The 27301-nt window shown below is 37.9% G+C and overlaps 1 long non-coding RNA gene across 1 annotated transcript in view; it reads left to right on the top strand.

Moving 5' to 3' along the window:
- LOC116406820 overlaps nucleotides 1-26893 on the top strand; it is a 73483-nt gene extending 46590 nt beyond the window's left edge. Inside the window, exon 2 of the long non-coding RNA XR_004219814.1 lies at nucleotides 25130-26893. This is a non-coding gene — a long non-coding RNA (uncharacterized LOC116406820). The remainder of the gene's footprint in view (nucleotides 1-25129) is intronic.
- The last annotated feature ends 408 nt before the right edge of the window (nucleotides 26894-27301 follow it).

The raw sequence follows: 27301 nt of genomic DNA, 5'->3' as shown, positions 1-27301 counted from the left end.
TGCTGTGTGTAATTAAAATGCCAGAAAGTGTTCATGGGCCACAGAAGCCCAAACGTCTCCTGGTTAATTACCTGTGCTCTGTGGCTTCCATTCTCCATTTATCTGGGATTTTAGGCAGATATGCAGAATGTGCAGTTTCAGCATGCTAACACAGGCACAGGGCCTGCCCATAAAATAGGGCAGATTCAAGGGAGATATGTTTAGCACCACACTGCATGTCTCCCATTGCACACAGCAGCCCCATGGGAGACACATTTTGATCAAGTCTTTAGTTTTACTTTAAACTTTTAATATCTAGAGTGTCCATACTCTTCCATTTCCTCCTATAGCAAAATGGAACACCTTTCACCCAGACCTGTACAAGTACTTAGCCACTTTTGATCTTTTTTGTCTCAGAATCATGTTGTACTGGTGATCTAATAATTAACTAATACTCAGTATGATCCGGTTCTTTCAGTTAAACTGCTCCATGGTACACACAAGACATGGGTATTTTTAAAAACAATAAAATAAAGTAGCAGCGGCACTCAGAAAAGCATGTAATGCACTTATAATTGTTTGGAGATTTTGCACTGTCTATATGTGTCGCCCACGTTAAACATGGCCAAGCAGGTACTTTAAAGGAATTGTTTAAAAGAAAGGACACAAATTACATTAGAATCTTAAGGCCCTCTACACTGAAATGGGCAGGACTCCCTGGCCCCAGGTAGCATTTTACAAGGGGCAGAAAAAGCCCCAGGCAGGTAATTTCAAAAGCCGTCCTTCCTATTAATAACAGGAAGTTTGTCTCTTTAACTGCACTCTTATTATTAGGGGTTTCCCTGCTTTCCTGACAGGAGAAGAAGGACTTGAAAAAAGGGAGTCATGTACAACTGGGAAGGCGGTGTGCAAATTCCAGAAAACAGGTTCAATCTGCCATCATACCCACAGGTTTACTTGTGCGTCGGGCGAGTTCAGGCTGACCTCGGCACACCATTTGTGGATGAGGAGAGCAGGCTGAAGAGCTCAACCTGAACCCTCCCACAACCTTGCACTGCCAGCTTGCGAGCACAGGTCTATAAATAGAGGATAGAAGCCAAGTTGGGTGGGTTAGGGTCAGGTGCGGGTCTAGTTTTTCTCAACCAGCACATCACTAGCGGGGGGGGGGGGGTAACTTACTAGTTTAGTCACACAAGTTAGGGGGCAGAAATGGTGAGAAGTGCGGAACACAGCCAAACCCTGGGCTGAAGTATTCTCTGCATGATCACTAAGGGTAATGGCACACTGGGAGAATAGCAACTAATCTGCACAAAATGCCTTCCCACCAGCAATAAAGTGAATCGTGGGAGGGCATACATGGCGCTTCATTTTCTCGAGTCGTAGGAAACGTCAGACGACCTTGGAAAACAAAGCACCACATATGCCTTCCCACTGAAGGTGATTCACTTTATTGCCAGTGGGAGGGCATTTCAGGTAGATTAGTTGCCCACGGGAGCCAAGATTTAACTGTAGTTCTGGGTGCAGGCACAATTAGAAGAGTATTTATATGCAGGCCGTCCTGGTGGGGCCTTACCCTCAAATGTATAAAGAGAAAGGAAACAACACAACCATAAAAAAACTTCCTGGGGGTTCCAAATAAGAGATGTGATTGGCTGTTTGATAGCTCCTATATAGACTGGCAGCCTACAGAAGTCTGTTTGGCAGTACACCTGGGTTTTATGCAACTACAACTTGACTCCAAGTCAGGAATAAAAAAACACCTGCTTTGGGGCCATTGGGAGCAACATCCACGGGGTTGGTGAGGAACATGTTGCTCTCGAGTCACTGGCTGGGAATCACTGGTCAAGGGAAAGGTTTTTCCAGGAGATCCATGACCTGCGGTAGCGCACATTTATCGATGGTTTGCCATCACCTTTAAAGTCTTTATTTTCCAAGCCACGAAAACCTACGATTTGCCAGGGTTCCTTACTTGGAACAGTTACAGCTTTCCCCCACTTATTGTAACCTGCATTTACTTTATGTATAGCATGAATGATACACACAAAACAATGTTGACACAACAGTTCATAAAGCAAATGTCAGATTGTCAGAATTTTTCAGTTCAAGCCACCTTCATGGCTCAACCTTGGTCCGTAACAAGGTTACAAACATTGGTTTATCAGTTCTTCATCTATAGTTTTCTCTCCAAATCTCACTGTAATGTACTTTAAAGATGGGCTAGCGTGGGCTAGGGGGTGGCTGTGGGAAACTTTTACCTTAAAAGCTTTCCCAATGTGTATGAGCAGCCTTAAGGTGGTCATACAACTTACAGTTATGATCTTTTCTGCGACCATTGGTTGCAGGAAAGATTGTTCCCACCCTCCACTGACATTCAGGGCTAAATCGTACTTTAAAGATGTGCTTTCTTTTGTGTCCAGGACTCCAAAAAAAGAGTGGACTAGGGGGAGGCTGTGGGAGACCTGAAAAGCTTTCTGTGCCTCAACCATTTAGCAATACTGACACGTTACTATGGATTTTCATAGGAAAGTGTCTGTATTACTTTTGTTACTGACATGATGTTAGCCTGGGTGCAGACACATGGAGCTGAACTGTATCATGCATTCAAGCTTATGGTAAATTATATGTGTGTAAACAATTTCCTTTTGTGCCTTCAACAATTTGTTGTGTGTCCTGGTGCCAGAACTTGTGTGTGTACAGTAAGTAGAACATTGGTCTCACAGGTATAAAGATATAATCCAATACACATGAGTTCAGTAACAAGGTTACATTGGTATCTCACAGCCAATTAAATAAAAGCAGGTGAGAGGAGGTGTTTTACTGATGTCGACTGACAGAAGAATAAATACAGTATATTATACAAGATCCAGTTCTGATCATATTATCATATTATCTCAGTGTGTATGAGCAGCCTTAAGGTGGCCATACAATTTACAATTACGATCTTTTCTACAACCATTGGTTGTAGGAAAGATTGTTTCCACCCTGCACTGACGTTCAGGGCTAAATTGTCAGATATGGAGGTAGAAACAATAGGGATTCAACAGTGCGAACCTTGTCTTATATAGTAATATTGGTGGATTGCCAGGTTTATTCACACAAGCACAGCCAATCACAAAACAATTTCTCCTCTCCCACTAGGCTCTGGGCCTGGGTGGAATTCCTGTACTTTCTAGTATGCCACCACTAGGGGGAAATTAAAGGGAATATGCTAAACTGCAAAGACTGGGCAGGCAGGGAAAGACTCTGGGCCTGGGAATCCTCCCCATACCCAGAAACAGGGTGGGGAGACAACGTGAGAAACTAACATAAAGAAAAGCAAAGAGTAGAAGAGACTACAGCATGAAAATGATAAAAGACAGAGGTGGAAAGAACAGAGCAACAGATAATGGCTAGGAAAGAAGGGATGAATAAAAATAGAAAAGGGAAGGGGTTAAAAGGCAATAGCATAAAGCAAAGGGAAAGGGGGAGATCCGCACTGGCAGCAAAAACAGGAATATGAACACTTCTGTTCTACCCACTCAGTAACCAGGCATCTGTTTGTTAGTGTTCTCTAAATTAGAGAGCTGTGAAAACCCTCAGCACCAGCTAAGCAAATGAAATACATAGCTCATTGGTGTCAGTGTAATGCAGAAATGTATGGAAGACAAGAAGGCTCATTCACAATGCCCCATGCAGTGTGCAAAATGACCCTTAAGGAAAACAGATGGACTGATAGAGGCCCTGACTGATCCTGAGCCTATTATCTGTCCAAAATTCTAATTTTTAAGGGTCTTCCCCTCTATTCCTATGCATGCACAAACCCTGTGGAGTAAGTAAACTGCCAACCTACCTGACAATAAAGAGAATGATAAACTGATGCACTTGATGAGAAATCAAATCAATATTACTGTAAAGACCTGTGATTGCACCATAGTGCCTAATATTCTACCTAGGGAATATAAGCACATAAAGATATGGTAGTTATAATATTCAAGATAAGCAGTCTGTTAGCTTGGGAGCTAAAATGCAGTGGCTGAAGTTTGCAAGCTAGATATACTACTGTTCTTTTTCAGTATTATTGCACTAAAACTGATCAAATTTCAAAACCTTTCTTTGTTTTAGTCCACACTTTGCTAAAAAGAAAATGAAAGTGCTTGACTGAAAAGAATGGTTTGATGGTTAATATATATGACTAAAACTGGGAAAAATTATTTACTTGAAAATGTAATAGCATCTTCACTTCAGATAAATATCCTGACACACGTGGGCCTATCAGCTTTTTTCAGGCAGTTGATCAAGCTCAGTCTCACACAGAAAAGACTTCCTTGTCTGAAATGCCACTCATGTTGTGTAACAATACTGCAGCTAGGGGCACTTGGTTCTATAGGTGGAAAAAATCAGACCAGACTGGCAATCTGTGAAATTTGGCAAATGCCAGAGAAGCCATAGATTGTTACTATTAATAGGCCTGTTTGTGTAGGGAGGGGTTGGACCTCTGTTAGAAATTCCAGTATGGATCTGGAAAATAATACAGCATTCCTACTCCTGTTATTTTTTCCCCTATTAATACTTGTTAAATAAAGTATCATTTTTACCAGCTGACACAAATGGGCCAAATTTAACCCCTTTATTCTATGCCAAGCCATGATCTATGCCAAGGTATGAAGAATGTATGGCACTGGCACTCTACTACTTTGTTGACACAATAGCTTTTTACTTTAGAAAAGGGATATCAGGTACAAAGGGTTGGGAATGAGAGAACCTAAGACAAAAAATGATAAAAGAGAAAGTGAAATGTGGGTTGAAGGATGTAAAGAGAAGAGAAGAAGTAGTTAAGAAGGGGTATAATTTTGAAGTCATTGTACCATTTGATGGTGGAAATCATTTAAAGCTTGGCGTCACTGTACCATTTTATGTTGTGCACAGGCTCCGACTGGGATTTAAAATATGCTCCGGCATTTCATGTACAGAGGCCCAAACAGCCTCCCACCACCCTAATAAATAGTAACTGTCTATGGCATCTTGCATTACATTTGCCAGAATCCACAGATAGCCAGTCAGGGCCTGGCTGCATTTCAATGTAAGGCTTGGAGTCACTGCCCTTTTTCTGTTGGCCCATCAGTCAGGGCTCTGCATTTATCTGCTTGTATACTGCTGATACATGCGTCTGACACTCATTACTGATATTAACCTTTTAATGCATCAATAGTTTGTAAAATGTACTGTCATTTCTATGGAATAAAAAAAATAAATCTCTGGAATTAAAAAACCTTAAGGTTTTTGGATGACCTTTCACATCCTTTTCTCTGTTGGACCATGCTGCCCACACCTGACACTAGTTAAATATACCTAAATATGAGTTCTAAAGGAGTATACAAACAGTAATAGATCTGTAAATGAAAATGTGAAATGTGAAATTCTCAGTTTCTATAAGCAGTACCGTGTCTGGTCCCATATTGACTAAACTTTTGCAGCACCTACAAGCCATTCAGCGTCAGGCCATTACTGATTAGAGTCTCTTTGCCCTGTCCCACAGCCTCAGAGAAGAGTACTTTGAAACCAAATGCCAACATTATATATTACATAATATTACACTAAACAATCCTTTTTAGATGTATTTTTTTTTTAAGTAGGTAGGCAAAATTGTGTATAAAAACCCTTTTTATATTCTGTATGGCTTCTGTCTGCAATTGCGCTTCTATGGCATTGAAAGCAGTAGATCCTAGTTGTTAATTAAGCTGGACACAGATCAGTCCTATGGGCCATACAGATCACTATGTTAGATGAATGCAGGGATGGTGTGTGAACCCCTTTGTTGCCATACACCTAGCAAGGAGCACAGTTAAACTTTCTGGAAGCACATGGGTTATTTTCTGTCTGCACAGCTAAGCAAGCAATGCTATTCTCTTTTATTATTATTTTTCCCTTCTAGTCAATTTGCAATATGATTGAGTTTGAACAGCATTATGGACGGAAGGACATTAATAGGATTCTCAGCAGAGCAGGGCAAGGTTCCTGGGAGACTGCACTACTTGAAATAAGAGTTACTAATAAAATCAGAGAGCAAATGAGTTGGCATTCTGGAGTTTAATAAGAGCATCTCTCTTTTGTCAGGGGTAGATGTAACAACACATACGCCTCTCTGGCAAAGTTAAACAGCATTTTTTTAATGTGGGCACTCGAGTGCTTCCAAGTTCAACCCTTTCCTTTCCTAGGAACTAGCGGTACTGTGACTGAAACGCCACAGCCTGCCACAAATGGACGTTGTCACCTTACAGTTTTTATTACAAGATGAATGTTATTTAAATAAATGTTTGTGCTTCATTGCACATGGGAAAGGCTCGGCTTTGGACGGGGAAAATACTCGCACTAGGGTTTGGCTCATAAATAGGCGTCTGGGGATTCTGTAGGTCCATGCTCCATAGGAGCTAAATAATAGAAAAAAGCACATGCATGCTTTGCCACAACACTCTCTGCCTTCCTGCAATAACAATATTGTGGCTGAGCTGTACAAGTCACAGATTCGAAACTGCAGTAAATTTTATTCTATACAGGCACAGCTTGTTCTCTGCCAGGTGACTGTTCCTTACCTTACACAGTTTCCCCCAAACACAGAAAAAATAACCATATGTACACGGATATGTGTAACCGTATATATACTGGTTGCTGCCTGGTATAACACCTAATTGAAGATAAAGACTATAACTCCTGTCTGTTTGTCCCTATTTATCTCTTAATATCTTTAATGCAGGTAAAAGAACATACAAGACAAAAACATAGCATTTATAGTAAATAATAATTTGGTTATATCAGCATGAGCACAAAACACATACAAATCACTGCCTTTATGATATGGCTTTAACCTCTAGAAAGAAAATGTGTGAGGCAAGAGCCTATAGTAGCCAAAGGGTTAAACTGATTTATGCTTCATAGGGGAATAAGTGTAATGCAGATGAGATTATATAATACATTAGCCAATGAAGGCTTAAAAAAAAAACATAAGGCGGGTGTGGGATTTATGTCACATGCAGGATTCGAAATGTGCTATCATTTCCACAGTAGAAAAAGCACACAGCAGAATGACAATTTATAGTATTTAGCCCTCTTTTAAACAGCCAAAACGAATATCAAAGATAAAAGTTTAAAGTTTATTAATCAATGACATTGCTACACCCAAAATGCAGATGTAGTCACTATCATGCATATTAATAAATGAATGTGCTATTCCTATTATACTCTTGATACTGCTGTATGGAGATGCCTGGATGATTATACAGGTAGAATGGTCGATAATCAGAAATTGCTCAGACAGAGGGGGTTTGTTAACCCTGTGAGCTATCATAGTGACCCACAAAACACAAATATTTCACTAAACTCATTAGATTAATTCATTCTTTACTAGATTCATAGTTACACTGCAATACGCAGCAGATATATTAACCCAGAAAAGATTCTAAATAAAATCTAGAACATTGTAATCTGTGTTGGAATTGGAAGGGCCCCAGCTGAACATTTTTCCTTTCTGTTAAAGAAATCAACACTGTAAAAATCACAACAATATTACTCTTGCGGCACCAGTGATAGTTCCACACCCATTCTAACAAAGTAATCACCCCAGACCTTATTGTATCTACTTCTCCTTTATTTTAACCCCCTAAATAAACAGAGCTTTGTGTGATAGAAGATTTTTTTTTAATTGGAATATTTTTTGTCATCAGTCTATTCCAATATCATGATTAAATTAGTCCTACCAAACCAAAACAGAAATTAGAATATATCTATTATATAATTCTACAGGGCGTAGTATTACGGTAGCAGATGTTATTATATGGTAGAGCATCGTTTATACTGTCCGTGTAATAATTAGATTTTTATTGGTTTCTGTAATTTTAGAAAATTGCTTCACTTTGGATAATGTACAGTCAAGTCTCCATTGATCTGACCAATGCCAATTATTAGTTTTTCACAAAATGAAATTGTTTTCTCTCAAACAGAGAAGAAGAAATCATTTGGCTGATTGCAAAACGGAGCTGCATTTCTCAAAAGCTTGGACAGCCTGCTGCTAGGAACAAATTCATTGAAATGTTTGTGCCTATAAATTACCAAATGGATTGTACTAAGTATCTGATACAATGGAAAAATTACATTTCCAAAGTCTGTTGCTTATACTGACTGGTTCATATAGAAGAGAAGTAAAGTAAAACTGAGTAATATATATATATATACACATATTGAACAGGCAGAATTCTCTGAAAAATACCTTTACAACCAATTTGTTTAGGAGCTTTTGGGGTATTTTGGTATTTTTTTTCGAGGGTTTAGCCTTCTAATGCAAGTAAGGTATTCTTAATTTCACGTGTAAAATATTTCTCTCTCTCTCTATATATATATATATATATATAGATAAGTCCCAAGAGGTGCACTCCATAACCACATGGATCAACTTGCCTGGGTGCAAATGAAGAAAAACTTTTTGCCCACTAATGTTACACCAATAATTTTTTTCCTCGATTTTGACTTTTGGAGTGCAAATATATATATATATATATATATATTATATATATAAAAGGACAGAATGCCGCACACACAGGGACTTCAAGAAAAAACAAAAAACTTTATTAATCCAACATTTCGATCACTAAATGTGTTCTTCTTCAGGGACAAACCAAAAGACTGTACACAAACACCCCCCTTAAATAACCCACTGCAATATCTATATATATATATATATATATAGGTGTGGGACCGGTTATCAAGAAGGCTCAGGACCTAGGGTTTTCCAGATGAGGGATCTTTCCATTATTTGGATCACCATACCTTAAAAATTATTAAAATATACAAACTATAGGGGAAAAAATGTTGGTTATTAATTAGTTTTCCACATTATATATGCCAGTGGAGTTTGTTCAATGAGGACAGGAAATAGTTAATTTTCGGTACAAAGAAGGGTCGAAACTATGTATCATCATGCACAATAGATATATTAATTAATACAAAGCCAGAAAGTATTCTATGGACTGTAGCAAGATAGATGGCAAAGATGAAAACAACTGTCAGCACCAGGATTTAAGCAGTCGACACATACAAACATACATAGTCAGGCTGAGGGCTTATCTTAACAGATACACCACGTGCTCCTGGGTTATGTCCTTGAATGAGTCGAGGATATAAAATCCTTTGGACAGCCATATTTGACGCTATACCCTACAGATGGAAAGCCTTAATCTAAATCTTTGTACAGAAAATATCATTATGTACCGGAAATGAAAGGTTTTGGCTGATTTACAAAAATCAGCTGAAGAATAATCCCTATATCCAAAGACTTTAAAAGTGAGGATGTTTTCTTTTTCATGACGCAGACTATTCATCATTCTGCAACAAAAGCAACAACTCCCAATCCATAATATAAAGCCAATGCAGTTGTGTGGATGATCAGAGAAATACACATCAGATGTAATTTGCAGAATGACAGAGCTTTTGACAAGCTGGTAATTATCAGGGTAAAGAGGGCTCAGATATGTTGTGAAGGAGATATTTGGCTGTGGCTTGGAGAATAAAACAGGATTACAAGGCATTCGGAGGTAAAGAGGTTTGAGTGCAATTTTCCAGCGTTTGCGGCTAAAATTGGGAACCAATTAGATGTACTTGTCAGTAGTTCTATGCAAAGAAAGAGTTCAGAGTAAATAAATACAGTAACAATGCCATGGAATAACAGGGTTATAGGTCAGGGAGAGAGGGGAGTTGAGGGGTCTTCAGCATGGAGTGTTCAGGAGGAGAAGTGGGATGCAGGATTAATACATAAAACAGCATGCTCTCAGCTAGGATAAGTGTGAGTACTGAGAGCTCTGTGTGTTTCTGGGGATTCGGCATCCAAGCTTTTCATTATGATTTCTTAGGTAAATGAAATCCTCAGAGGAAATCCATTTAGAAACCCCTCAATAGGACAAGGAGGGGGGTGGCGAATGGAGGAGGGGTGGTGCTTTGTTGTGCAGATCTGAGCTTTAACCGAATTTGTTTTTCTTTGAGAAGTTTGTCCAATTAGCCTCCCAGCCATGTGAAGTGTATTGACAGGCAATAGATCTAATGAGGGGTGGGGGAGAAGGCAGCTTTCACTGGTCAGCCTCCTCTTTTCTCTAACAGGTGAAAGGATTGCAGTGATCCAGGAGAAAACATCTGCATTATGATGTGGGCCTCGGCATTAGTACATGCTAGCAACATGCTTGAATACAAGGTACAGAGTGTATGACGATCATGTGGAAATACACACCAAACAGATATAGCAAAGGCTCCAAAAACGATGAATACAATGTAAATATTAATAGAAGGATCACAGAGAAATCAGCTGAGTGGGGAGAAGAATATACTGGTATAACCATTGCCAGTCAGATTCTATGCATTCAGGTAGACTCTCATCTTACAATAGAGAGACAACTTAATACTAAGAAAGCATTGAGTTAAAAGGCAATATACAGCCTGGAGCCAGAAGATACTGGGAGATATAGTTTAGTGGCAGGGACATCCCTGAAGACTGGAATAAATGTAACCTAGTTCTCCATATAGCAGATAGAAAGCCCAAACTTTTCTTCTCCTGAGGTAAAATAGATTGCATGCAGAGCAATGCAAGATTTAACATGATATTTGTTCTTGTTCTACTTTCCATGAAAGCAAATCTACCATTTATGGACACTGGGCATGGCAGGAAAATACACGGTAGTAACAGCAGTATTCCTCTAATTTATCTGGTTCCTAAAAAACAAACATGTTTAGTTGATTTTTGATATATTTTCCGCCCAATACAATGGCATACCAACATACTTCATGTCAAGAATATAGGAATGCTCTTACTCTTACCCACTTAAAATATAACTTTTTCTGACCAAGAAGACATTTTGATGCTGACCTCATTCCACAGCTCTTAACCACAGCAGCAAATGTCCAACTTCCCCTGAAAGCAACTGCTTTTAGAATGAAACTGATGGTGCAAAGGTTGAGACTGTACCAGTCCAGCCATCAGCTTCTTACTGATGATGAGCTGAGTGGCATTTTCCTCTCAGTTTGCAAATTTGCAACTCTCTTCTGTTAGTTACATTATGTCAGCAACCTGACAGTATTTTAAATATCAGAGTAGCTACACACAGGATTGATTAGAGAATCTACAGAGATTAGGGAGACCCAATAGGTCTGAGGCTTTAGCAATTGCTTAAACAGACCATGTGATTGGTTGCAATTTTTTAAAAAAGTCAACTTTTTAGTCCAGAAAGTGTCCCATGACAGCTATCACCAGGCCCAGACTGGCAATCTGTGGGTTCTGACAAATGCCAGAGGGGCTGCTGTAAGATGCCATAGACAGTCACTACTTATTGGGCTGGTGGGGGGTTGTTTGGTCCTCTGTGTACTTGAAATGCCAGGGCCTATTTTGAACAACCATAACATTATTTTATTTTATAATTCCTTTACTGGAGTTCACATGATTACAAGAAATATGTGGTATAATCACAATTAAAATAAATATGACAAACAGCAATAGCAGTCCTTTTTTATCATCCTTTGATAAAGAACCTTTGGAGACTATGGCAAAGAAGCACATCTACATCCTATGGGTCTTATCCATTCAAACAGTCACCCTTTGAAAAAAAAACATATATTCTGGTAGGACTGGAACACAAATGTCACAGCCTGCTCACAGATGGACAGCTGTTTTGGTCTGGCATAGTCCAACAGAGCAGGAAGACTGTTATTGCATTTAAACAGGCAGAATTAAGGTCCAAGATCACTATAAACCTCATTTCTGTCTGCCACTAAGAATATATATTAATATTAATATATTAATGCAATATACAATAACATCTGCCTTGGCTCTGTTTTACTAAAACTGGCCATATGTTATAGGACCTGCTTGTTTGGTGATATTGCCAAACAACAGATCTTTTCCCGATATGTCAACCTAAGGTGGGCGATATAAAGCTGGTCCAATTGTTCAGTACTTGGACCAAATGATCAGATCGCAACAATGGGGATACAGGCCCTTGGGGTGAGGACAACATCAGCTCATTGATGGAAAAATCAAACCTGACCTTTAGAGTGAAATTTCATCATGATTTAGTTTCCACAAAACTGATTGCAATATATCTTTCTGAACACACGCAAACTGTTTTTACCACTGCATATTAATTTGCACACCTCAGTATAGGTACCAAAACGGTGTGACTATTTGCCAGTTGGAATTTCCACACATTTGGTGATTATGATAGTATATACAATAGTGCACATTAGGTTGTCCATGCTTCTCTTTGTAAATTTGTGGTACTACAGTGCTCAGAGACCCTGAAGTAACATTTTAAGGGGGGGAAATCCTTTGTTGATATCCTTAATCCTTGTTGACACAGATGTAAACTTTTCTTTCTGTTCAGCACTGGTTTAGGAGTCACAAAAAGTCACTGCTCTTGTGAACCCCAGCAGAAGGTCCTAACCTAATCAGAGCCATGTAAGACAAGGGGATTGCAAAATAGATTAGTGCTACACTAACCCTCTATTAGCACACAAAAGGGTACAATTGTTTCAATTCACTGTGGAACCCTCGTCAGGATCTGACAGGAAGAAAAAAGACCTAACAAGACTGGGCCCTCTGCAGAGACAATTGTGACATTTTGAAACGTTAACAATGTAAAAGCCGTCTCTACAGAGGGACAGTCTCTAGTAATTCAAGTACAATTCCTTCTGTTCTTTCAAGGAAGGATCTTGCCCAACTAAAGTACTGCCAGTACTTAAACTTTTACAAATATTTTGATGAAGAGACGGTAAGCTTAATATTTCTCTTTCAGGGAAATATAAAAGGCTTAGTTCCAGTTTCCTTTTAAAAGGGAGGCTGAAGTAACTGACTGATCCTGTATAAACTGACTGATAAATATGGAGCAATCACTGTTATAGTATAAATAGAAATCTTGTTTGTTGGAAACTTATTGTAAGCAAATAAACAAAAGCAGTTTATGAGGCCCCACAATACTAGTGACAATGACTTTGGGAGAAGAGATTGTTGCAGAAAGACTAATATTGTGAATTATTAGTAAGCCATGGATGTGCATTGGGAAATAACTGCACCAAGATAATACAAGTGCTATTTAGATTTTAGTTTATAAGCTCTTTTGGAAAGGGCCCTCTTCACCATAGTTATTAGTTGCTTTGTATGTTCAATGTATAAACCCCTTGAATTGTAAAGTGCTGCAGAAAATGTTGGCTCTTTATAATTTATGGGATCCCTTATCTGGAAACCTGTTATCCAGAAAGTTCCGAATTACAGAAAGGCCATCTGCCATAGACTCCATTATAAGCAAATTTAGATTTGTAAAACTGATTTCCTTTATCTCTGTAATAATAAAACAGAACCTTGTACTTGATTCAAACTAAGATATAATTACTCCTTCTTGGAGGCAAAACAATCCTATTAGGTTTATTTAATGTTCAAATTATTTTTAGCATACTTTTTTTGGAGTTTTGGAGTTTTGGAGATCCAAAATACGGAAAGATCCCTTATCCGGCAAACCCCAGGTCCAGAGCATTCTGGATAACAGGTCCCACACCTGTACTGATAATAATTTCTTTTTCTCACCAGTCCTGTATAGATCAATTTCTAATTGTTTCTGTGGAATATTTAAATAAAGACTAATAGCTGTCATAATAAGAGTACCTGCTGGGCTGACAGGAGATATTTATCCAAAGCAAGAGCAGACTATTGTTTTTCATTAAAAGGGTATAGTTATGAGTCAAATGACTGCCAGTAAACAAATGCTAAAAATGTTAAAAAAAAGAGAGCAGGCTGCCTAAAATACAGTAACATTTCCATCTTTTAAATAAAAGAAAATTCTGTAACATAAAAAAACTGTAACTTTACACAAAGATCTATGTAGTTATACTTATTCACTGTATTTATTATGATAGTTGTCCTCCCTGTGTTTACTTTAGTGCACTGTAAGATTGTACTAATAACACTGCGTATTCTTGTAGTGCTTTATAAATAAAGCTATACATACATACTTCAGGATTCTCACAGAGGGTTTTGTTAATAGGCGCACCAGGTGAATTGGATGCCCAGTGAATTGGATGCAAAAGATATTTAAAACACACACTCAGTGACACAACCCCGACCCCGAAAATGTTAGGAACAACTCACACCAGATTTTCATCAAGACTCAGGTGCAATTGCATCTCTTTGAGTGCAATTGGTGCAAATGCAGAGAACAAACTTTGAGTGCAGCTACAATTATGCTCAAATTATGGGCAAAACTCTGCATTATGGTTAAATACAAAATGGTGATTTGCATCTAAAATTTTACTTTGCGCACTGCATACATGTTCATAACTGCCCCTATAAAGTATTAGAATGAAAGATGATGCCTCTGATCTATCATGCTTTCTTCTAGTTCTTTGAAGTGAAGGTTTCTATTCATCACACTTATTCATTTTTGCACATTCATTTTCCTGTTGGCAGCTTCGCCACAATTATCAGTATAGTAAAGCACACTGTAAGCAATTTCTATGGCATTACAGAGGGGCAATTCAGTCCTGTGTTTGTTTTTAGGGGAGTGGCTGTGGTCTATTTCCAACTTTTTTTCCTTTTTTTGACACTGTTCTTGGCGACACATTAAATCGTTTTTCTCTTTCTCTGACTGACACATTTACAATTCCAGCACCAAACATCTGGCCTCTTTGAAAGTCTGGTAGGTAACTTTAGAAAGTCTCATTTTAAAACATGCAGACGCTGTAGTTAGGTCTATAGAGTTTCACAGTAACCAAATCTCAGGTAAAGAGCAATCTTTTTGTTATATATTTATTTACTTTAAGTTTATTGCCATGCTAGGAAATGTATCAATGCCTATAAAATAAAAACAAACTACTCAGAAACAGGATTTATCATGATAATGATGATGATTATTTTTATTATTACATAGATTACATTATTACATAGATTCCTATATGTAGGCTTCAAATATATATACAGGTATGGGATCCCTTATCCGGAAACCCGTTATCCAGAAAGTTTTGAATTACGGAAAGACCATCTCCCATACACTCCATTATTAGAAAATAATTCTAATTTTTAGAAATTATTTCCTTTTTCTCTGTAATAATAAAACAGTACCTTGTACTTGATCCCAACTAATATATAATGAATCCTTATTGGAGGAAAAACAATCCTAGCGGGTTTAAATTATTTTTAAGTAGACATAAGGCATGGAGATCCAAAGTACGGAAAGATCCCTTATCCAGAAAGCCCCAGGTCCCAAGCATTCTGGATAACAGGTCCTATACCTGTATATCTATATCTAATCACATGATTTGTTTAAACCCAATTCTAGGACAGGGTGAGTAGTTTTGCAAATGTATAAATTCTATAGAGAGATAGACAGAGAGAGATATAGATAGATAGATAGATCTCTCACTATTTATCTATCTATCTGTCTATATCTCTCACTATATATCATCTATCTATCTATCTATCTATCTCTCTTTATCTATCTATCTATCTCTTTCTATCTATCTATCTATCATCTATCTATCTATCTATCTATCTCTCTTTCTATCATCTATCTATCTATCTATCTATATCTATCTATCTACAGTATCTATCTATCTATCTATCTATCTATCTATCTATCTATCTATCTACTATCTATCTATCTATCTATCTATCTATCTATCTATCTCTCTTTCTATCATCTATCTATCTATCTATCTATCTATCTATCTATCATCTATCTATCTATCTATCTATCTATCTATCATCTATCATCTATCTCTATCTATCTATCTATCTATCTATCTGTCTGTCTCTCTATCTGTCTATCTATCTCTCTTTCTATCATCTATCTATCTATCTATCTATCTATCATCTATCTATCTATCATTATCTATCTCTATCTATCTATCCATCTATCTATCTGTCTGTCTGTCTGTCTGTCTGTCTCTCTATCTATCTATCTATCTATCTATCTATCTATCTATCTATCTATCTATCTATCTATCTTTATCTCTCTCTCTCTCTATCTTTATTAGCCATAAGTAAGCATACGGTGACCTTTGACTTTAATTATGTCACAACAATCCCTGCCCCATACAAAGCAACCCTTGTAGAACCATTCGATCATATAATCCTATTTCTGTTGTCTTTCTGGGAACCCATCCAAATATTGTTTTAGTTCTTTCTCTCTTTCCAATCATGCATGGAACTACCTCCGGGTGAGGAATCCTGGCAGCACACTCACCTGCATTATCTCCTCGACAAGTTTAATGCCAACCAAATTTCCTTTAGTTACTTTGAGATTAAGTGACACAGGTTGATGTCATTGGGAGAAATGGAGGGGAAATAAAGGTAGATCTTTTATTACCTGTGCATCTGGGCCATGTGTGTGTGAATTAGCAGGGAGTGCTGACTAGACAATCTGACCCCAGTGTAAATAAACCAGGTAGAAGTATGCCCCAAGGTTTAAAGTCAATGATCCAACAGTAGAAGAATCTCCGAAGCCTTTAATCTTCTGCAAATATTTTAAAAAGCTCGGAAGCTCAGATTTATCATAAAGGAAAAAAACCCCACAGGTGATATGATTTACCTTTAGGATATAGATCATGTCAGCTGCCATCAGCTCAGACGGTGTACCTCCCTCTTTCAATTATATATATACATATACACACAGGGGTTTATGTTACACACCTTGTCTCATAATTTTCCATACATATGTGTTATGTGTTTTTTTATAATTTATTTTTCACTGCTCTGCACAAAACCAAGGAAACAAAGCTAAAATAGCTGAATATTTATGCTATGAAATACATGCACACATGGAACAGTAATGTATATAGCAATAAGAATCATGTAACTATAAACCCGCACACTGCTATAAATAATGTAAGAAATTAAAAATCCAGAACAAGGTGCAGAGCACAGTGCTGGCAAGATATAACAGTGCTCATTTGCACCCTGTTCTGCCTTTGCTGTGTAACTTGCACCTCTGAATAACATGCAAGTTATGGGACAGGTAGGGGATAAGAATGGAGAAGGCCCACTCCTTGTGAATACAGAGCAGGCAAGTGGAACGTGCATTCTGGAGCACCCAAAGGCTGAGGGCAAAGTGCAAATAATATGGCAGTTTGCGTTCAGTACACGATGAATAACCCTTTAAATGTTGAGTGGCACAGTGGCCAGTAGTGTTTGGGTTTTAAGCAAAATTAAACAGTAGGACCGTTACAGGTTAGGGATGTCATATAAACAGATCAGTTTAAATGTCCATAGAAAATTGAAGAGGAAGGGTACTACTGCCGTTACTACTTTATCCCTAACATGATAGGATTATCATGATAGATTTATATCATTGTTGAGGGCCTCACTGTGGCCTATTGATTAATACATAGGCACCAGTATTAGATGGTTTTATTTCCAAAAGAATCCTGACATTTTTTAATTCATTGTGGGGAGATTGAAAGGACAGACTAACTTCTATAAGAAATTTTAGAAATATATATATAAATAAATATAGAGATCTATATACAAATACATATGCTTGAGTGCAGCATCCGACTGGGCCGCCGGGGCATCAGGAAAAAACCCGGCCCTAGTGGGCCCCGGTGGCCTAGACTTGATCCCTGCAGGGCGCTCCACTGATCCGCTGGTCTCCCTCCCCCGACGTTCTGCATGTGGGGGGGGGGAGTCAGACGGGTGTTAGGGGCTCCTGTGGGGGTAAAGTGTGTGTGAAGGCAGCAGAAGCCACCATTGGGGGGTGCAGGGGCGCCTGAGGCAGAAGCCGCAGAAGCCCCAGTGGGCCTTGCACCCCCCCCATTCGACCTTGGTGCAGTGTAACTAACTGTTAATTTTTAATTCTCTATTGTAACTCTCCTGACATTGAAATCTTTTTTCAGATTTTTGTGGCCAATTTTTGCATGCTAATGGTGAAAAGTGTAATTTTGGTGTGAATCAATGCCTGGTGAATTTCACTAAATGCTACCTGCTGTAAGGTTGCTAGTATTTATTAGAACTTGCTAAAACTTTGCACCATTTATTACATTTTGCCTACTGAGTTAATGACTGAGATACAGAAAACAAATATTCATTATAAATAATGAATATTCATAATAAACATGTGGATCTGTGTCCTCTTCCAATATCCTTTAGTATCAGTTGGTTATTATACACAGCGCTGGGTCTAAAAACAAGAACAAAATGTTAGGGCACTATAATAGTATTAATAGTAATAGTGTCAATAGTAATATAATTATTATAATAATATAATAATTTAGTTTTACTGTCCTAAAGTTGATGAGAGTGTATATGTGTATTTTATGAGTGTATCTCTTTGTACATATGTATATTTTTATGTATAAAGAACTATTTGTGTTTGCAGCACTGAACAGAAGAACAATAACCTTGGTCAATAATACAAAAAAAAAAAAAAAGTACAGTTGATTTAAAGATTAAGGGCTGAGTCTTAAGCTGGCCATACATGCATCTATAATATTGTACGAAACCCCGTTTCGTACAATATTCGGTGCGTGTATGGCAAGTCGGCGAGTCGACCAATATCGCAGGAAGCTGCTGATATCAGTCAACTCGCCGATCGGGCGGGTCAAAAGATTTTGATCGGGCGCCATAGAAGGCGCCTGACCAAAATCTGCTGTCAGGGCTGAATCGGCAGAAGGAGGTAGAAGTCCTATTGTTTCTACCTCCTTATCTGCTGTTTCAGCCCTGTACGGTTAGTGGCCGATTGTACGATCTTTCGTGCCACCGATGGTCGCACGAAAGATCAGAAATCGCCACGTGTGTAGCCACCTTTAAAGTGACAAGGGGAAGGAGGACCGTGCCCCACAAAGCTTTAATCTAAGTATATGTATTTGTGAGTATGTGTATATATAAATATAGGTTTGCCCCTTAGTAAGGTCACAGGATGCACTATGAGCCTATGAGTAAGTGGCACAAAATACGTTAAGCTTAATATGTCCAAATAAAATTTGTACTTTTTAACTTTATTTCACTGCTGCTATGATTTTTTGATTTTTTTTTTAATTTTTTGATTATTCTCAGTCTATTTGTATCTATGCCATAAACTATACAATACACTAGGAATGCTACGAATCAAGTATTCAGTTTGGGATTTTCAAGATTCTGCTTTTCTCAGCAGGGTTTGGATTTGGTCGAATCCACGCTCCTGGCCGAATCGAATCCGAATCCTTAAAATCACATTCACTTTGACCCTTCCTTATCCTAATTTACATATGTAAATTAGGATTCGGATTCAGTTCGATCTTCAGTCGAATCGTTCATGAAGGATTTGGGGTTTGGCCGAATCTTTCATGAAGGATTTGGGGTTCAGCCGAATCCGAAAATAGTGGATTCGGTGCATGCCTACAATATACACTATATATCGGATTCTTTTAAATACTTAAAATTTGGCTGTGCACCCCACAAAGCTACAAGCTTTGGAGTGCAGACACTATGAGGACTAATATATATATATATATATATATATATATATATAGATATACAAATATATATATACAATATGTATACAAAAATCAGTTATGAATTGCCAGTATATGTAAATACATTAAACAATGATAACATTTTCTGGTTTTGCAAAGAAACCTCTTTTCTTTATAAAACAGAAACCACGTTTTTGCATCATTTTTGCAGTCATTTATATAATGAATATATAACATGTAGATTCCAGCAATATACTTCTGGCAGATGATAGAAATTCTCTGTAGATAGTAGTGCAAGCATATACACATCAGCATTTCAGCTGCTACAGGGTACAAAGCATCAAGAGCACTTCCTTCCTTAATTCGCAAATTTGGCCGCGAAACCATGGTTTCTGCGAGTTTATAGGTTAAGAAGATTATAGCAGGAGCGACAGGCCAGATCACACTGATTTGCGTTAACCCCTGCTGTGCTGTGGCAGAGCACATAACATGCAAAAGAGAAAGATTTAAGATCACAGCCCAGCTTACAATAGAACTTAATGTTGTGCTTTATAATAAAGTGACACAAACACTGGCAATAAAATAGTGATGCTCTATCTAGCGGCTTGATTTAATCTTCATTATTATAATTTCCCCAAAGCCCCGAGCCCCAGTAAAACTCGCTTTTAATCTAGATTTCCCAGACAAACAGGAAAACAACCAATTACCTAAAAGTCGCCGCAGCTTGCCTATTTCCCGACCTTACCCCTCAATCACCAATTCTAACCTTGTACTTTCAATGCCTTTTTTGTGTAGAAAGTCTGCCTATAGATTTATTGACAGATAATTAAATAACTGACGGCACATTTTCTTAACGAGAGATTGAACGAGTGATTTCGAAATGGAGAGGGGGGGAAATAAATTCTTTTAGGGTCAGTCTGCTGCCTATTTAATGCTCAGCCTATGAACACTTAGATTTTCATGACATGAAAAAGATAAATATATAGACATATTTATAAACAACCGAAGGGAATGGACTTTGATGGCATCTCAGGGGAATTTAATCCCCCTTTCCTATATGACTACCAGATGCTTATTTGAGAGAAATATATTAGGTCTCAGGGTTAATGCCCAGGACTTTTCTAGAAGGTGCAGTTTGGATTACGCTGTGATTAAAAAAGACTTACAAGAATACTAAATGTCACTGATTTAGTTTGGGGGAATAATGCTACCCCACTAAACATTTGTGTGTTTAACATAGTTTGATTTATTTCCACCACTGAATAGACCTTTTTCGCCACACTCCCATTTAATGTGACCTTTCTATGCTCCCTGTGTTTTCACAAGATTACCCAAGAATTAGAGTACTTGCCCTTGTTGAAAGCTTCAAATAAACAAGGGGGGAGAAAAAGCGAGATGTTAATGTAATGTAATGTTAATATTACAGAAGAGGTGGGTGGCCCTTTGGAAGGGTCAATTCTATTATGATGAGTCCAGTTGGACAGCAGCTCACACTGCACCTTTGTTACCTGGATGAGATGAGCCTGTCCTGCATTCTCAAGCTTGACCTGATTTTGTGCATTAACCCCTGACATCTTTATTCGTGCAACATTAAAGTGATACTGACACAATAAAAGTACTTTTCAAAATATTAATGTGCATAAAAAGTTACCTATAAGTTGTGTTGATAATTTTTCACCAAAAGGTTTGCTTTTGTAAGTAATTGTTACTTGAAGTTCCTAAACCTGACCTGACTGTCCCTTCTCAGACTGTCATAGCTTCTAATGCTGACGGACTCCTGCTGCACAAATGTAGCAGCCCCTCATAGAGGGACATGAGGGATCTTGAAGTTCCTAAACCTGACCTGACTGTACCTTCTCAGACTGTCATAGCTTCTAATGCTGACGGACTCCTGCTGCACAAATGTAGCAGCCCCTTCATAGAGGAACATGGGGGATCAGATACAGACATATTGCGAAGAGCTGATATTATTGTGTATTTGCTAATTGTTCTTTGTATCACTAAAAACCACAAAGGTATTTATTTTATATAACTGTATTAGTACAGGTATGTGATCCATCATCCTAAAACCCGTTATCCAGGAAGTTCTGAATTACAAGATGCCCATTTTAATCAAATAGCTCAAAATTTTGAAAATGATTTCCCTTTTAAGAAATCCTTTTTCTCTGTAATAATAAAACAGTACCTTGTACTTGATCCTAACTAAGATATGATTAATCCTTATTGGAGGCATAACAGTTCTATTGGGTTTATTAAATGTTTAAATGCTTTTTAGTAGACAAAGTATGGACATCCAAATTACAGAAAGACCCTTATCTGGAAATATATGTATAAAAAGGGTTTCCAATCTTCTTTTAAACTCATGCTAAGTGTTTTGGGGTTTAAAACACCTAAAGAAGGCATACTGCAATGAAGCAGGCTTTAAGCGGCAGTGCCAAAAAGGATATTGGCAGAAGTTGGATTTTATGCCACAACAGCCCAGGTGGGAAGTACACGTATATAGATACACTGTAAACTATAGTTTTTCTAACTGCCGGGCTTTCTTCTTAAAGGGAACCTATGCCAGTATGACAATTAGGGGGGCCATTATTTTAGCGCTAAAAGTCGTTGAAAAAAACCTACAACTTTTTTGAGATTTACTATGCGTCAAAACAGCAAAAAATCTGAAATTGCTTGCTAAAACTTGCCAAGATCATGTAGAAGTCAATGGCAGATATCCCTTCCCTATAGGAAGGAAACATTAGAAGTTTTGGATTTTTGACTTTGTTTTTTTGTGTGTCAATTCAAAAAGTTCTGAATTTTCATTACTCTTCTGCGAATTTTCCCACTGATGCTTTCTCATTTCAGATTTTTTAGTAAATGCCAGACATTTGTGGAAATGAGTTTATTCAAATTTAAAAATAAAAAAAAAAATGTTAGAGTTTTAGCCCATTAGAGTAAGAGCTGTGTTTAATACCTATCTTGAATTCGAGTTATGTTTCAAAAACTCAAAATGTCTGGTATTAATTAAACGAGTTTTCCATATTAATAAATAAGTGAGGATTCGATATGCGAGTTTATTAAATTTAGAAAAAGAAAACTAGAATTCACAAACTGAAAAAGCCTATAAGTATATCTATAACATCATTATTAGATAAGCAAAGCCTGACCTAATGTTGGACTACAAAATAGATACTAGAAACCCTGCAGCGCATTGCAATAATCTCACACACTAGCACTATTGTCAATATATGCATCATTGATACCCATACTTTAGTCATCCATCTGTTGTCAATCCATCGCTCATACGCTGTCACTGCATGGAGAGTGCTGTTGTTTAACACCTATCGGCTTTGGCACAAGCTGCGGGCTGATCATCACTACTTGTGAGAGATTAAAATGCCACATCTACAGCCACAGGTTGATCAGCATCTTGATCGATAGTAGCGGGTGCTGAGTGATGTGCTGCTTTTGACTGAAGTAGCAAGATCAAAGTGCTGCATGGGCTGTAGCCCTAAAGGACAAAATGTTGGGAAACATTGATCTAAATTAGCCTGTGGTATGTATATATCATATTGCCTTCAGTGTGAACAGTAGGTATCTTATGGGTGACCCACAATACGATTAATGCACTGGACTTTGGCATATGGCATTTCATTTTTTCCTTTAGGAATAGCCCACAATTAATCTTCAGCCAGCTTTACATATAAGGGGTCATTTATAAATATCCCAGAATGAATCGTAGGAGCCTACATGCCTCCACCTACCCCTAATAAGGGCAGTGCTGTATTCATGGGGGGGGGGGCAGCCAATGGTCTCTATGCAAAGTGCAAAAACATGGAGCATTACCCCTGTTCTTTCCACTTTGCCCACTGCTTTTCATCTGCTGCATAGTTTGTAGATGGGCAACTTGCTTTCTTCAGCAGTGTGGTTCTGAGGTGCAGCTAATCCCAATGACAAACAGGACGGTGTTTGATTATGATGCTGCTAAACTATGTCCAACACCGGAAACAAAACCAATGAACCAATGCCAAATTCACTAATGTACATTATAAACCATTATTTGGCAGAAACTACCAGCTGCATTCAGGTTTATGTACAAAAGGAATGTATTTAATAACTTGACATTTATTTAAAGTACATAGAATTGAGGAGTGGGAAAGAATACAAACTCTAATATCATAGAGAAAAACAGCACAAGCTACAGCACAACTCTTTGTTCTATAACCAGGGAATTATAACTTTTTTTTTTTTAACATTAAACAAACCAAATATGGTGTATTTATATTTGCAGACCAGCTATAAAGGGGTCACATACCTGTTCTTATGCAATGTAAGATGCTGGCTGAATGGCAAATCCTGTGGGAAAGGAACATTTTGCATCCTACAAACAAAAAACAAAAAGTACCCAACACCCTTACACTTATATATTACTAGATTAACTGTATTCTGGTACATTCGATGTGCTCCAAAACAGAACGTCTTCTATAAAAGAGATATATAGTTCTAATATATATTTTATAGGATGATTACAATAACATACACTTCCTGAGCGGCGAATGCTTGCATTGATACTAAGCTGTGTGCGCCAGACCCTAAGCAGCCTGATACTGATGCGTTTCATCAGATTTGGTTTCCAGAACATCAATCAATGATCAATGCTCTAAACATCTGCACTTCAAGAGCATCAAGTCTAAGTGCACCAAAGATAGGGCTACTTGCTAAATAGGTTTTAAGCAAGGAAAGGCAGGATAACATATAGAAAATAATAAATAACTTCCTTCTTTTTTCAGCCAATTTCATTATCAATTAAATATTTATTTATTTCCTCAAATGGGCCCCAAAAAAATGACTGTTCTAAAGTAGGCGATTTTATTTTATTTCATTTTTATACTTTTGTGTTAACTATATCTGTTGTACTCTATAACCTGCTTTATGTGTTCCAACATCATTGACTCATAACTCCAACAATCCTTACTGGGAAACCAGAATGTTTTAGACCACACCCCAGTCCAGTAGAATTGTCTTGGGTCCGCCATAAACAAACCCCACTTTTTGGAAAGTCCTCTATCTTTTATATGTTACATACATGATAACCATGGGACCTGTTGGACAGAGCTGTTGTAAGAGAACTAGATAGTTGGGATCTGTACTAATTTTTTAGTGACACCCCCAGAAGAGTCAAGTTTAGGACTATGGCACACTGGGCATTTTTCCTGCTGGCTAATTTTAGTTGGAGAAGAAGGGTTTAAAACCAACTTTGCTGCCTCCCATTAATTCTGGTAGAAACCACAACAAACTGCTTATACAGATGGTTTTTGGCCAAAAAATACTCTAACACATGTCTTTGGACTGGGAATTGCCTGTACCAGCAGTGCCAAGTGGTTTGCACTGAGGCCATTTATAGAATTTCGTGTTACTATTCCCTGTATATTGTGTGTTTCACACCTAGAAACTGTAGTAATAAAAAAATAGTTTTTCTTTCTAACATACCCTTTCATTATCCTTAGGAGCCACATATGTGATGGCTTACCATTCAGACCATTCTTTCATAAGAGTGTAAAAATAAAAAGTTATTGACTTGCTACTGGTGAATTTCTTTACAACAAAGTAATTTTTGCAAATGTATATATTATATAGTGTAGTTTGTTTTCTAATCTATAATAGATCATGTTTCATTCAAATTATTCATGTTTAAAAGTATGGTTGTTTTCTCTGTCTTTTTTAGCATTCCTATTTTTACCTACTCTGACTCTCACGGACTCTCTGTGCTGCAGTGGTGTTAGCAGAGGATCATGCAAGGGTGCCATGGCTGCTTTGGTTTGGTGCTAAGTGGTAACATCACAGGGCTTGTGCAGTTCCATAACATCAGAATCAAAATGTGGAGAAGAAGCATGCCCATCAGATGTCAGGGGTTTTGAAGGGATACCGGAGGTGATGACAGCACTCATGTTTGGTGCTAAATTCAGACGTTTAAAGCCGATTGACACCAATGTTCATGGCCTCATTGTCCATTTCTTGCTGGTCACTCTGTCCCTGGTAGGTTCTCCTTTGCTGTTTCTAGATTAACCCTTGCCTGCCTGACCTGAACTCTGCCAGTCATGACCTGCTGTCTGTAATTGCATTTAGCCTTACTGTGCCATGTCTTGTACTTTCTCCCTGCCTTGCCTTAATGTGCCAGTGCCTACCTTCCATTAACTCATTCTGTGTCTATGCTCCCTCTTTATGTTTTTCTGCTGAATAAAAGCTACTTTTGTTGTAAACTCTTGCCTGTCTGTTTCCCAGCCACCTCTTTCATCCCTACTCCAAATATTAAGACCAATAGCCCCTGAGACACTGCTGTGGCCCCCTGGTGGTCATGACAATGGTCGAGGCTTTCTGTAAAGGACGATCTGTCATGTAATAGTGATAAAATGTTCTTTTGCTTGAACTGACAAATTAAAGTGGGGAAAGTTCAGGCCCAATTAAAGTGTGTGTACATTCCCCCCCCCCCAAATTTTTTTTTACCTAATGAAAGAAATTGTGTCAGCAATCTGTATCTCAAGCAAACTAGTGGCGATTTTATCCAAAGTCTATTTAGACAGATGATGATAGATAGATAGATAGATAGATGATAGATAAAGCCTTTTCAGTTTTAATCCAAATATCCATCTGACAGTGAGTGTGTCATGTTTACTTTATTCGGGGATACAGACTTTGTTACATTATTTTTAAAGAAAACAAAAAGACTGCCCCTAGAATGCTTATCCCTCCCCTCCCCTGTACCCCTGTTAGCCTTTCCACTCAAATGCATTCCTACTAAATGCTAACCGAGTTTCTGCAGTCTTAAAACCTACTCTAGTCGCTCACTCCTTTTATGTCTGATTTGTTACATCTAAAAGCTAATTTAACCATCTCTTACAATAAGCAATGATCTTGATTTCTCTGAATTAGGAGGGTTGTGTTTTCTTTGTGTCTAGATTTCTTTCTCTGACTTGTTTGTTTTGCCTGTCAGTGTGCTTAAAAGAGACATACAGTCCCTATTGTGTGAGCGCGCTATTACTAATGTTTCCTACTGGTAGGAGCTGAACCGGCAACTGGGCATCTCAGAGCACAATGGGAAGGGAGAAAATAAAACACAGCATGTTACAAAACAAGGCCGGGGGTGAATGGAAGCATGTTCCTCATAGAAAGGTGTTAGAACAACAAGGTCACACACTGTGGGTTGTGTCCGGGTCAGGAAACGCAGAAAATTATTACATAAGGTTAACGTACTGGCAGAAGAACTGTGGAAAAGCATCCCCGGGGGAATTGGGAAAGTCTTTATGTGCCTAAGAAGAATGAGTGGCAATGTATACTTTGTTCTTATTTTATCTGTATAAATAGGTCCTAAAATTTTCATTAAATTAATATTTCTGCAAAAAAACAACATATTTATAACTGATACAAAGTGATACAAACTGATACAAATTTCAAACTATTTTTCACAAATAAAGGCACAATAAATACACAATGAATGTATGCTTCTTGGAATTATTGATTTGTTATTATTATTATTTTGCCTTAACTCTTTGAGAAAGCAATCTATCATGCCTACAGCAAAAATAATGCCCCTGTGGCAGTCAGGCATCGCAGAGTAAATATAAGTATTGCAGCAACACATATTTGCAGAAGTAAATTCTTTGACTATCACATTCTCATTGTATACTAATAAATGTTTGCTGAAAACTGCAGCAAGGAGGCTTGCTCCGTTGGCAGGGGGCACAACATTTCTCATCCTTGCTTTTAAAACATTGCATGTAATGTGTGCTAAGTACAGCGTTTGTGCATCTGAGCAAGTGATGCATTTTGAATGTACACACAAAATTTTCTAGAAAATATCAAAACACAAATAAAAAGGGGACCATTTACATAAGGTTTC

This window comes from Xenopus tropicalis, chromosome 1 (assembly GCF_000004195.4).
Source record: "Xenopus tropicalis strain Nigerian chromosome 1, UCB_Xtro_10.0, whole genome shotgun sequence".
Classification (NCBI taxonomy): Eukaryota; Metazoa; Chordata; class Amphibia; order Anura; family Pipidae; genus Xenopus; species Xenopus tropicalis.
The sequence above is the reverse complement of the archived record's forward strand: the minus strand, read 5'-3'. Positions and strand labels throughout refer to the sequence as shown.